The following is a 12,495-nucleotide window of genomic DNA, read 5'->3' on the forward strand; positions in this document are numbered from 1 at the left end:
ATACTGTTCAAAATCTCAATGCATAGGCAAAACACCAAGTGATTTTTCATTATCAAAACGGGATTGGACTCATAGAGTCAACAATAACTCCACCTATTGAAGGAGGGATTGTAAAGGCTTCTCCGCTTATTAAAAGAGAGAGGTTTTCTCTACCTATTGAAGGAGCACATAGTAGAATCCTTAAGTGGGTTACTTGAGACAAGGACGTAGGCAAGGATTACCGAACCTTGTAAAAATACGAGTTTTATTCTCTCTTCCCTAGTCTCTTTAAATTAAGCACATTTATATTTGTTCATATTTTTTGTGCTTGTTAATTGCACTTGCTCATTTAGATCATGTGCTTAAGTTGTGGTTAAAATTGTTAAAACATTAGTTTAAATTTTTAAATACCCAATTCACCCCCTCCCTCTTGGTGTGATGACCCAAAAAATATATATACGATTAAAGCATGATAATAATAATAATAATAATAATAATAATAATAATAATAATAATAATGCTCATTAAGTTAATATCAATACAGAAGTGCTATTCTGTAAGATCCTTGATTCCATGTTTGATGTCTAAGAAAGATCTTGTCTTAGCGAGTGCTCAGAAACCATTGCGGCTCAGTCGCTCCCTCGAGATCAGTTTGGTCAAAATGGAATTTCATGAGATAAACAAGATAGACACTGTTTGCACACATAAAAAAGTACATATACATAAAATAGTGTTTTGACAGACATAATTTATAGAAATACATGGTATAATAATAATAATAATAATAATAATAATAATAATAATATAGGTATCTTATGAAGGGCCCACAAGACTGTGTGGGGCTCACATGAGTCCCGAAGTCATGTAGAGTCCACATAAGTCCTGAAGTTATGTAGGGCTCATAAAATCGTGTGAGGACTATTGGAGTTACGTAGGACTCACTTAGCTCTCGAAGTTATGTGGGGCCCACATGAGTTTTCAAAATTCAAATTTAATTCTTTAAAAAAAAACTTAAACATGACTTTAAAATAATAATAATAATAATAATTTTAAAAAAATTTTAAAAATTAATTAATTAATTAATTAATTAAAGGGGAGTGGTGGCAAGCACTTCCACATGACCTCCATCCCTATCTCATACCTAACTCATGTCTAACCCATCACATGTCTATTCTTTAATTTAATTAAGTAATTAATTAAAAATTAAATAAAGGGGAGTGGTGGCAAGCACTTCCATATGACCTCCATTCATATCTCATACCTAACTCATGCCTAACCCATCTCATGTCTATTCTTTAATTTTAAAAAATTATAATTTCACCCCTCTCTTTACATTTTTACAAATTCTATTTTCTTCCTCAATATTATAGGAAGCTCTCAACCTTCATTTATCATAAAAATTTTCAAAAGAAGAGAAAGATTAGTGAGTGAAAAAATTAGTGGTGGAGAGAGAATTTTTTAGTAAGTTCTCACTCATCCACTCGTTCCAATCTCATTTTTTAGAGATAGTCATTATGTTCGTAGCACAAGGTAAAAGAAGAGGTAAGTAAATTTGATTATGTTATATTTTTATTTAAAATTTATACCCGAATTAACTTGTAAGTAAATTTGATTATGTTATATTTTTATTTAAAATTCATACTCGAGTTTATTTGTAAGTAAATTTCAATTATGATGGTTAGTTTCATAAAATTCTCCTGAGTTTATTTTTACACATATTTAATTATACTAGGTTTATCTTCAATATACTTGCATTTATTTTTAAGTTAAGAAATGTTTTAAACCCCTTGGGTATTTTATATTATTAATTTTTATTCGAGAAAATATTTTTAACACAAAAATTGTGTGGCATGAGTTTATTTATACGTTGTATATTTCACGAAAATATGAGTAAAGATTACATGAGTTGATTTATTTTTTATGTTGCGTATTTCATGAAAATATGAGAATATGAGTAAAAATGAGATTTTCATGATATTATTTTAATTGTACAAATTATATAATAAAAATATTTTTAAAACCCCTTATGGCTCAGACGATATAGAAAATTACGAATGTTCGGTACCACAATTTAAAGTTTAAATGGATCAGAGTACACTCACACTGTTTACAGAGTAGTTTTATATGTTAGTGGATTTCTCCTGAGTGCACATTTAGGTCGGACCAGGGTTTAATAGGGAAAATATCACTTAATGATGATATACGTTGATTTAATTTGGCCGACCAGCCAGTTAAGTCCAGTCTTCGGACTGCACAATTCAGTCATTGGGGTAAACATGACTTACAATTAATAGGCTTAAGAGTGATTTTTACAGTATATGTATATACATATTTAATTACGTGTACAGAGTTATTAATGATTTGAAGGTAAAGTATAAGTTTACATGAACATGGCCATTATTATGCCTAAATGATGATCTAAAGGAAACTTTTAAGGAAAAATATATATGTATATAATTAAAAATTATAATTACAGTTTTTAAAGTTAAAAGTTTATTTTAATAGTTATAGTTTTAAAAGTTAAAAAATTCAGTTTAACAGTTATAGTATATAATTATAAAATTTTACTATTGTAGTTGATGACAAAAATTTTTATGTATAAATTTTTAAATTTAAATTTATTTTAAAAGCATTTTTGAAGTTATAGTATTAAATTTTATTTTACAAAATAATGAAAGCTCATTTTGGTCACACACTAATAATAATCTTATTTACTTTCTGAGCGTCGTTTCACTCCAATCATTATTTTACATTTCAGATCATTTTGAGGAGCGTACTAGAAATCTAAAGTAGCAAGTGCATGGGTGGGAGTAAAAAGAGTAGAGTAAAATAAAAATTTAGCATAATACAATTTAGAATACATTTGTGTATTTTAAAATTTTAGAATTTTTTATTTTAATAATTGAGACATATTTGTAATAAAGTTAATTAGTATTCTGATAATAAAAATAATTTAGATTTATTTGCGCCCGCTGAAAAATTTATATGTAGGAACCCACTTGGGTTTGGGTCTTTACACTTGGGACTACACATTTTCTAACATGCGTCTTAAAAACAATTCACTCATCCAAACATTTGCAAATACATAAACATGCATAAAATGAGGTGTCGAGGATTGGCAATGCTCGATTTTTGTATATTCTATGATCTTTACACTGAAATTATGATACAAAGGGGCATAGAATACTTTTTAAATCTAAAAAAAATAAATCCTCTACAAAAATTTTAATATTTTTTAGGACTTTTTTGTAATTTTTATGAATGTTTATTAATTTATAAAAGTTTAAAATACGAGAAAATTTAATATAAAATACATAAGAGGTCTAAAAAAAATTAATTTAAAAATCTCTAAAGATTGAAAAAGGATTTTATAAATTTTCCAAACATAAATTTAAAGAGAAACCTAAAATAAAATATTTTTTAAATTAGAAACAACCCCAATTAAAAGAACAAAAATTTTAAAAAAAATAGTAAATAAATAAAATTAATTAAGAAAACATTTTTAAAATAAAATATAATTTTTTTAAGGATGCCTCATATTTTTTTCATAATTGTTAGAGTAGAGATCGAAAATTGTTTTTTATTGATTTCCTAAAATTTAATCATGTTATTAAATTAATTAATTAAAATAAAATAAAAATAAAAATCAAGTGAATTGGTTGACCAATCAAGGGAGGGAACATGCACAACACATTCCGAGTAAAGGTTGTTGTCGGAATTACTATTTTAGCATTGCCTCCAAGGAGTCGCTAGCCCCGATGTTGAAACCCTAAAACTTCCAATGACCATATATTTTTTTTTCATTTGAACTTCGAATTGAATGTCATTTTTTTGTATTCGGCTCCTTTCGACCTCAAGAATCTTTTCTAACCAAAAAATTACCCCAAAACCCCACAAATATGACATATATTATACTTGGCCGACCGTTGCAAGCAACCATGACAACGATAGAATTTGGCCTATTTTGGGGCCATTTTTTTACCTATATCTCTACCTATTTAGACCTTTGGAACTTTATTTGACCTATTTTATAACCTTTGAATGTCCCATGTACATAAAATTTATGTTTTTCCAATCTCTCCTCTCCCTTTTTCAAGCGGGAAAGCTTCGACAAGCCCTCTCCACTATATTTTTCTTTGGATTTTCTTGCAATTCTAAGCCTTTTCGAGCCTTAAACACTCGTATGACCTATAAATCCAAGCTTTACCTTGATTTCCATGCCAAAACTAGACTAGCATATCTTGAAATACAAATATCTTTAAACATGCAGTAATGGTTAATCATGTGCAATCAAATCCTAAAAATTATGCCTTTAAGGTAATATTTGTCAAAAAAAAAAAAAAAAATGCAGCTTTAACTCATACATTAAAGAACATATTGACTCACTCTAAAAATGAGCAACGTAAAAGCTATCCCAAGTATAGGAATTCTGTCAAGTAATATTTAGCCCAAAGGTCAGATCGTCCCCTCAGGGAATGCAATTTAATTCCAAACTTGTGTAAAAAGGTTACTGAACATGGTTTAGATTAGGTTTTTCGGTTTTTTGAGATGTTTGTAATAGAACTTAAACTCTAACTAAAGATTAACATGCATGAAAATAACTGATTAAATCCCATATTCAATGCCAAAATAATGAAATAAATAAACCCTGCAATCATTCAATTAAATAAAAAACCAACTATGCAAAATAACAAATAGAGTTCAACTCAATAACAATACCAAATTTAACCATAAGCCCAAGCAAGATTAAACTCTAACAAGATCAAAACACCAACTTTAATAATAAAAATACCCAAAGAAAATATTTAAATCCCTATAAAGATTTTTAAATAAGGAACTTTAAAATTTAAAGCAAGAAGGATACACAATTTGAAAATTAATGGTACTCCAAAAAAAATGAACTTTAAAATAACTTCAAAAAAGAAAAGAAAGATGAGAGATAAGATGAAAGGGTGATGAGATAAACCCAAAAATACTTTAAATATGAACATTCAATGCCATAATCAACTTAAATTAACAGTAATGTAAATAACAAGTAGCAAAACTAATTAATTAAAGAGAAAGAAAGAGGAAGAAAGAGAGAGAAATGAGTAGGCTGTGAGTGTGCACAGCAGCAAGTTGTTGTTCCTCCCTGTTCAGCGCAACACTCTTCAACTCCCTAGCTCTCCTCTTGCTAAAAGCTATGAAAAAAACTAAAAAACTCCCGCCTCAACGCTAGCCTCCTTTTTTATATCCTAAGATTACTTTACATTAAAAATTTGCCCATAAAAAACCCTTTTTTTCCATTAGCAATTCGGCCTTGGAGAGAGAGAGACCCAGTGCCTCATGGAGGCCCATGGCCTAGGCACCCTCACATTGTGCGTGGCCGGGTCACATCAGCCCCACAAGCCTACTCACTTTTCAAATGCTTAGCCCAACCCACATTTTGTTACTTTTCCTTTCTTCCTTTTGTTAGCACAAGGCCGATTCTTCTTCAATTTGAAGCCCTCAGGCCAGACCACATCCATCTTACATTGAAGCCCAACGCATTGCACTCTCACGACCACCTTGATTTAATTTTGAAGCCCAACTCTTTGCACAATGTATATATATACACATATTTTTATTTTTGATTTTTCTTTACATGTCCAAGAGAGCCTTTGGTGCATAATCTCATTTGATGCTCGCGTACAGGACACCTCTTCATGCTCACGACCCACGTACATTCTAATTTCGGATTTAATTTTCAAAATTTTTTCCTACAATAATAAAATACAAAAAATCCATAAATTATTTGAAATAAGATTACATATTACAAATTGGGCGCAATGCTAAAATATTGAACATACTTAGGCATTTTATTAAAAATATAATCTCTAATGTGCAACTTTAAACGCTTAAATATGCAACTTTGACGCGTAATCACACCCCCTAATTAACGTTTTGTTAGTCTCTAGCAAATAACACGAATGAAATCCAGGACGATACCCACAAACACTATTTCCAATGAATATTAAATGAATGCACATGTGACCCAAATATACCATTTCACATACGGGAATATCACCAGATTACACACACGCTCATTCATACACAATTCACGCAACTTCGAAGCAAGTCATTTATGCAAATTTCATCATTATATAGCCATTAATATACTCATATAAAGTTAACCAACAATTACAATTTAAAGTTAATGTAACTGTATAAATTCGAGTATAAATATGTGAAATCTCGAGGAATGTGTAATGTATATGACTTGTTACACCCAGGATATCCATGGGCACCTACAGAACGGTCGTTTTAACTCGGCGTAATTGGTATACCCTAAAAAACACTTAAAAAGGATGTGTTTACTCGTCATATGTGAGGAGGAGTGTCATGATCAAACATCCCACATATTGCAAGGAACAACACTAAATATATGGAGTGGACTAGTTCAAAAAGAATCCAACCTATTTGTGAGGTGTCATGTCTTTCACCCTAACATCTTCTCACCTACTCGTCATATCCAACCAAGACCGCCCTAGATAAACTTATTCACAAATCAGGCATGAATATATCTGAAGCATTAGGTGATTGAAGAGTCTTCATATATGGAGAATATGTGTCGTGTCCCTGACTTTTTGTTGTATTTGTGTGGAATAGATATTAATCTTTCACCTCATTCTGGTGCATTTTTTTTTCTTTTTTTTTCTGCTCATTCTTTAATTTCTTTCTTTTCATGGTCAGTTAGGACAATCATTACACTTCTTTTGTTGTTTTCATACCACTCATGTGAATTAAGCTCGAACAGGAGTCCATGAAATAAGTCTATTTTTAGGGGTAGCTCAGCCTTCACATCTTGAGTAGGCTACAAGACCTAGGTTTCTATCTCCCCACTAGATGTCACCTCTAGGCTAGCAAGTCAAAAATCGAGACTAGTGTACAAAGATTATCCAGAGAAAAAAAAAAGGAAAGTTGAGTTTCATGAACTCTGAGTTGACATCAAAACTCAAAAGAATGATAAATGGCTCAACAGTACCTCACAAGGTGTCATAGTTGTCATGGGCGCTCTCTTAGTGCTCACAAGGAGCCCTAAGTGCTACAAGTCATGTGAATGTGTATTTTTAGTCTCATGAGATACCATGTAAATACAAAAGTTTATATAACCAGATTAACACGAATGAACTACCAGTCAACCTTCATAGAGTTACAATTCCTAAATTAGCTATATAAAGAAAAACTACACGTAAATAACCTAAGTGTATAACTCTTAGATTATATGCAAGTATGTAAAGGGTATGAGTCAGTGTTAATCATGGCCTAATCAAATATTTTTTTTTCAATGTATTTTCTCATCCCCCCCCCCCCCAAACTAAAGTGAAACATTATCCTCAATATGAAAGCACAGGGGAGACGGGAGAGATGATAAGGAGGGAAGTAGAGACATACCTGGGTGGAGAAGTGAGGGAAAAGAAAAAATGAAACTAAGGAAAAATGTACCTGAAAATTGACTAAAAATAAAACAAGGTAAAACAAAATGAAAAGAAAGGAAAGAAAAACATCATAGTCTGTCTGGCGGAGGCTCTAGAAGAATTTCATCTAGTCGGTGAAGTTTTATAAATTGAACTGGTGGGTCTTCAAATTTGAGCCGCCACAATGAATCAGTCCTATTACCTACACGAAAGTTAGCCTCAAATGAATTAATGCTCTTCAAAATACCAGACAATACATGTGTAGATTGACTTTCTTGTTTTAACAAGAAAGGGCCTTCATTCAGTATGTTTTCTAGGGAATTTACTTTTTTAAGAACCGGTTTTTAAGGAAAAGTTGTTGGAACAATTAACTTTAGTTCTTAAGAAGCATCAACATTAAAATTTTTACCTGCTTCCTTGAAAGTTGAACTCTCACCATTCTGCTCAAATTCTTCATCTGGTGCACCAATTAACTTACCGTTGTAGAGATTTGCTTCTTTGCAATCCTTGACATGTACTACAGTAGGTAATGACAGTTCCATGGTTGTCACTTGCACTTGAGTATCTAGCTGGGATGATGACTCCTTCAATTCTGGGCTCGCTTCCTCTGTTTCTTCTTTAACTTCATCTGTCTCAGTTGCAACTTCAGGTGTCGGGATAACTATTTTTCTGTTGATGGGTATCTCAGATTGAGAAACTTCTTCTTCACTTACCAGAGTACCAACGACCTTCTCTGTCTCAAGAGAATCCCTTGAGACATCATATACCTGTTGATGTTGTTGTCGGTATACTTGAGAATCAGACTGAGGTTGTGCTAGAAATTCCCCTTGTTCTAGGGTACTCAATTGCATGCTCAACTCATTAATGGTGCCCCAAAATTCATTTATCATCTGAGTATTAATCTGCATAAATTCCTGAAGTGTAGTAGCCATCTGTGTCGTGCTATTCTCAAAAGATGTCGTCGATGGAACAAGAGTTTCATTATATTGAAATCCTTGAAGTTCGTAACTCTGATAAATCTGTTATGGCTGATATTGATGTGGAGGAGAGTTTGGATAATATGTTGGCTGCAAAGGTAGTGCATAAGACTGAGGAGGCTGCTAAAACTGTGAAGAATATGGACCAGATTGATCATTCTCCCATGAGAAATTTGGGTAATTCCTTTGTTCAGGATTGTAGGTGTTCGAGAATGGCTGATTTGGAGCTTTGTTAACCCAATTTGCTGATTGTATCTGATCAGAACTACTCTCCTTTTTTAATTCTTCTACCTTATTTTACAGTGCAACAAAAAGAGCCTGAAGATCATTCTCCTCTTTGAACTCATATTTATCTCCACCACTGATTGCGCTGAGAGGTTGTACTGCCATTGGTGCCAATTATATTGTGTATTCAAGTGTTTAACATTTTCAGCTAATTAGTCAAGGAATGACAATGGCTGATCCGGTTCCTTTCTAAAGAATTCTCCATTGCACATATTATGGACAAACTGTTTGCATTCAAGAGTAAGACCTGTACAAAAATAATTGGTTAACCTCCAAGATTCAAACTCGTGATGTGGACAGATATTTATTAGATCCTTGAACCTCTTCAACAAGCCTAGCATAAATTGACTAATATACTCCTACAGGTACTAGATTCTCTGAAAAGAAAAGAATTTGTGTAAGAACTTACGCTGCATATTAGTCCAACTATTAATAGAGTTAGGCCTCAACGAGTTAAACCAAATTTTCGCCTTATCCTTCAAAGAAAAAGGAAATAAGTAGAGCTTGATATACTCATTAGTTCCAATAAAGGTAGTGTAGGCCAACTCAAAGTCTATCAAATGTGGATACGGACTCTCAGAATCTACCCCGAGGAATTGGGGTATCACTGATAACACCCTAGGCTTCAATGTGTCATGTGGTAAAGCAATGCAAGAAGGTGTGGTGGTGCTTGTAGGCTGCAAAAAATCCATAAGTGTGCATGGTGCAGGTGCAAACATATATATATTTTTTCAAAACCTTTTTTTTTTCATGAAAAAAGCAAAATAAAAAGGAAAAACACTAGTTTGAAACTAAATTTGGCATTCCCCAGCAACAATGCCAAAAACTTGACTCACTCTAAAAATGAGCAGCGCAAAGGCGATCCCAAGTATAGGAATTCTGTCAAGTAATATTTAGCCCAAAGGTCAGATCGTCCCCTCAGGGAATGCAATTTAATTCCAAACTTGTGTAAAAAGGTTACTGAACATGGTTTAGATTAGGTTTTTCGGTTTTTTGAGATGTTTGTAATAGAACTTAAACTCTAACTAAAGATTAACATGCATGAAAATAACTGATTAAATCCCATATTCAATGCCAAAATAATGAAATAAATAAACACTGCAATCATTCAATTAAATAAAAAACCAACTATGCAAAATAACAAATAGAGTTCAACTCAATAACAATACTAAATTTAACCATAAGCCCAAGCAAGATTAAACTCTAACAAGATCAAAACACCAACTTTAATAATAAAAATACCCAAAGAAAATATTTAAATCCCTATAAAGATTTTTAAATAAGGAACTTTAAAATTTAAAGCAAGAAGGATACACAATTTGAAAATTAATGGTACTCCAAAAAAAATGAACTTTAAAATAACTTCAAAAAAGAAAAGAAAGATGAGAGATAAGATGAAAGGGCGATGAGATAAACCCAAAAATACTTTAAATATGAACATTCAATGCCATAATCAACTTAAATTAATAGTAATGTAAATAACAAGTAGCAAAACTAATTAATTAAAGAGAAAGAAAGAGGAAGAAAGAGAGAGAAATGAGTAGGCTGTGAGTGTGCACAGCAGCAAGTTGATGTTCCTCCCTGTTCGGCACAACACTCTTCAACTCCCCAGCTCTCCTCCTGCTAAAAGCTATGAAAAAAAAAAAAACCTAAAAAACTCCCCCCTCCACCCTAGCCTCCTCTCTTTATATCCTAAGATTACTTTACATTAAAAAATTGCCCATCAAAAGCCCCTTTTTCCATTAGCAATTCGGCCTTGGAGAGAGAGAGAGAGAGAGAGACTGAGCGCCTCATGGAGACCCATGGCCTAGGCGCCCTCAACCCTACTCACTTTTCAAATGCCTAGCCCAGCCCACATTTTTTGACTTTTCCTTTCTTCCTTTTGTTAGCACAATACCGGTTCTTCTTCAACTTGAAGACCTCAGGCCAGTCGACATTCATCTTACATTGAAGCCTATCACATTGCACTCTCATGGCCACCTTGATTTAATTTTGATGCCCAACTCTTTGCACAATGTATATATGCATATTTTTCTTTTTGATTTTTCTTTAAATGTCCAAGAGAGCCTATGGTGCGTAATCTCATTTGATGCTCACATACACGATACCTCTTCATGCTCACGACCCACGTATATTCTAATCTTGGATTTAATTTTCCTTACAATAATAAAATACAAAAATCTATAAATTATTTGAAATAAGATTAAATATTATAAATTGGGCGCAATGCTAAAATATTGAACATACTTAGGCATTTTATTAAAAATATAATCTCTAATGTACAATTTTAAACATCTAAATATGCAACTTTGACGCGTAATCACATATAAAAATTTTACCTTTGGTATGCAAATAAGAGGATTTTGATGCAAAACCATTCATGCATTCTTAATATTATGAAATCATGCAAAGAGGAATTGGAGAATGAGAGACTTATGTCGATCTTCTTGAGGTTTGGGTCTCTCCCTTCTTCAAATGATCCCTCCTTTATCCTAGCTTGAATCTTCAAGCTCTAAATTGCAAGATTTTCTTATTTTTCTCCTCCATTTCTCTTCATTTCTTCTCCTTTATTCTTTCTAGCTAGCTTGTTCTCTCTCTCTCTCTAAAGTGAACATACACTCCCTCTCCTCTTGTGTCTCCTCTTTTTCAAGAGCTATCACATGTTATTTATAGGGGAGAATGGCGGCCAGCCCTAACCTTCTAATACCAAAATATCCTTTTAGAACAAGGAAACCTCTTCCTTATCCTAAATGGAGCTTTTGAAAACAAGATAAAGTTCTTTCAAGAATAGGGTGATGCGCCTTGATTCCTCTTGGATTGGATATCCATCATTTTTATGGCTTTCTGTCTAGTGATGATTTGAGTTCTAAGATATTTTATTATTGCATTTTTGATTTTTGGTTTTGGTTAGTTTTGATGACTTTTTGCCCCTGGGAATACCTAGGTTTTGATGTAATAGTGTATATTTTGTCGACGGAAGTTTTGCTTCCTTCCTCTCAGTTATGCCGGAGTTTCAGTACATATCCATTTGATCAATATAATTTATTATTTACTGATAAAAAAAGAAGAAGAAAAGAATAGGAGCTTGTCCTTATCTAGAATAACCCCTCAATTAACTTAATTAAGGCTCAACTAAGCCTTAGAAGTGTTTAACTGAGGGTTCAGTTCTAAAATTTTTGAAGAAAGACTTAAAGAAAGGGGAAAGAAACTTCAATTAGACTTTCATATTCTCCAATTAATTTTAATTAGGAAAAAATTAAGAGTCTACATATGCAAAGTTAACTCTTTAAAAAATGTTTAAAATTAATGAAATATGGAAAGTGGGATAATTTAGAATTAAGATACTAATGGATAAAAAATGTCGATAAAACATATATATTTTATGCAAATTATCACTACATCAATCATACATAAACAAACACACTACAAGACATGGTATTATTCTTCGATACAATTCTGATAATTATTGGTAGTTCAGTAAAAACCAGCATTATTGACATCGTATTTTGTCCAAGGGGGGAAATTAAACTCATTAAACTACTTTTAAAAAAGTAAAGTGAAAATTTAATAGTCCTTTAAGTGCAAAAATATGTAATGTCAATTTTACCCTTATGTTAAAAAGAAATGCTACATATGTCTCAAAGCCTAAATTTTAACACGTCATTGAGACACTTCCTTTTCCATTACCTGATGGGCTCCTAACTTTTCAAATTTCAACCCAACCATCTTCCACCAAAACCTGAATATTCACCATGGTCGATTACCCTTCAATTTCCTTTTGTCTATAAATGAGGACTCCTATAAGCGATTTGAGAATG

The sequence above is a fragment of the Malania oleifera genome, chromosome 11 (assembly GCF_029873635.1).
Source record: "Malania oleifera isolate guangnan ecotype guangnan chromosome 11, ASM2987363v1, whole genome shotgun sequence".
NCBI lineage: Eukaryota > Viridiplantae > Streptophyta > Magnoliopsida > Santalales > Ximeniaceae > Malania > Malania oleifera.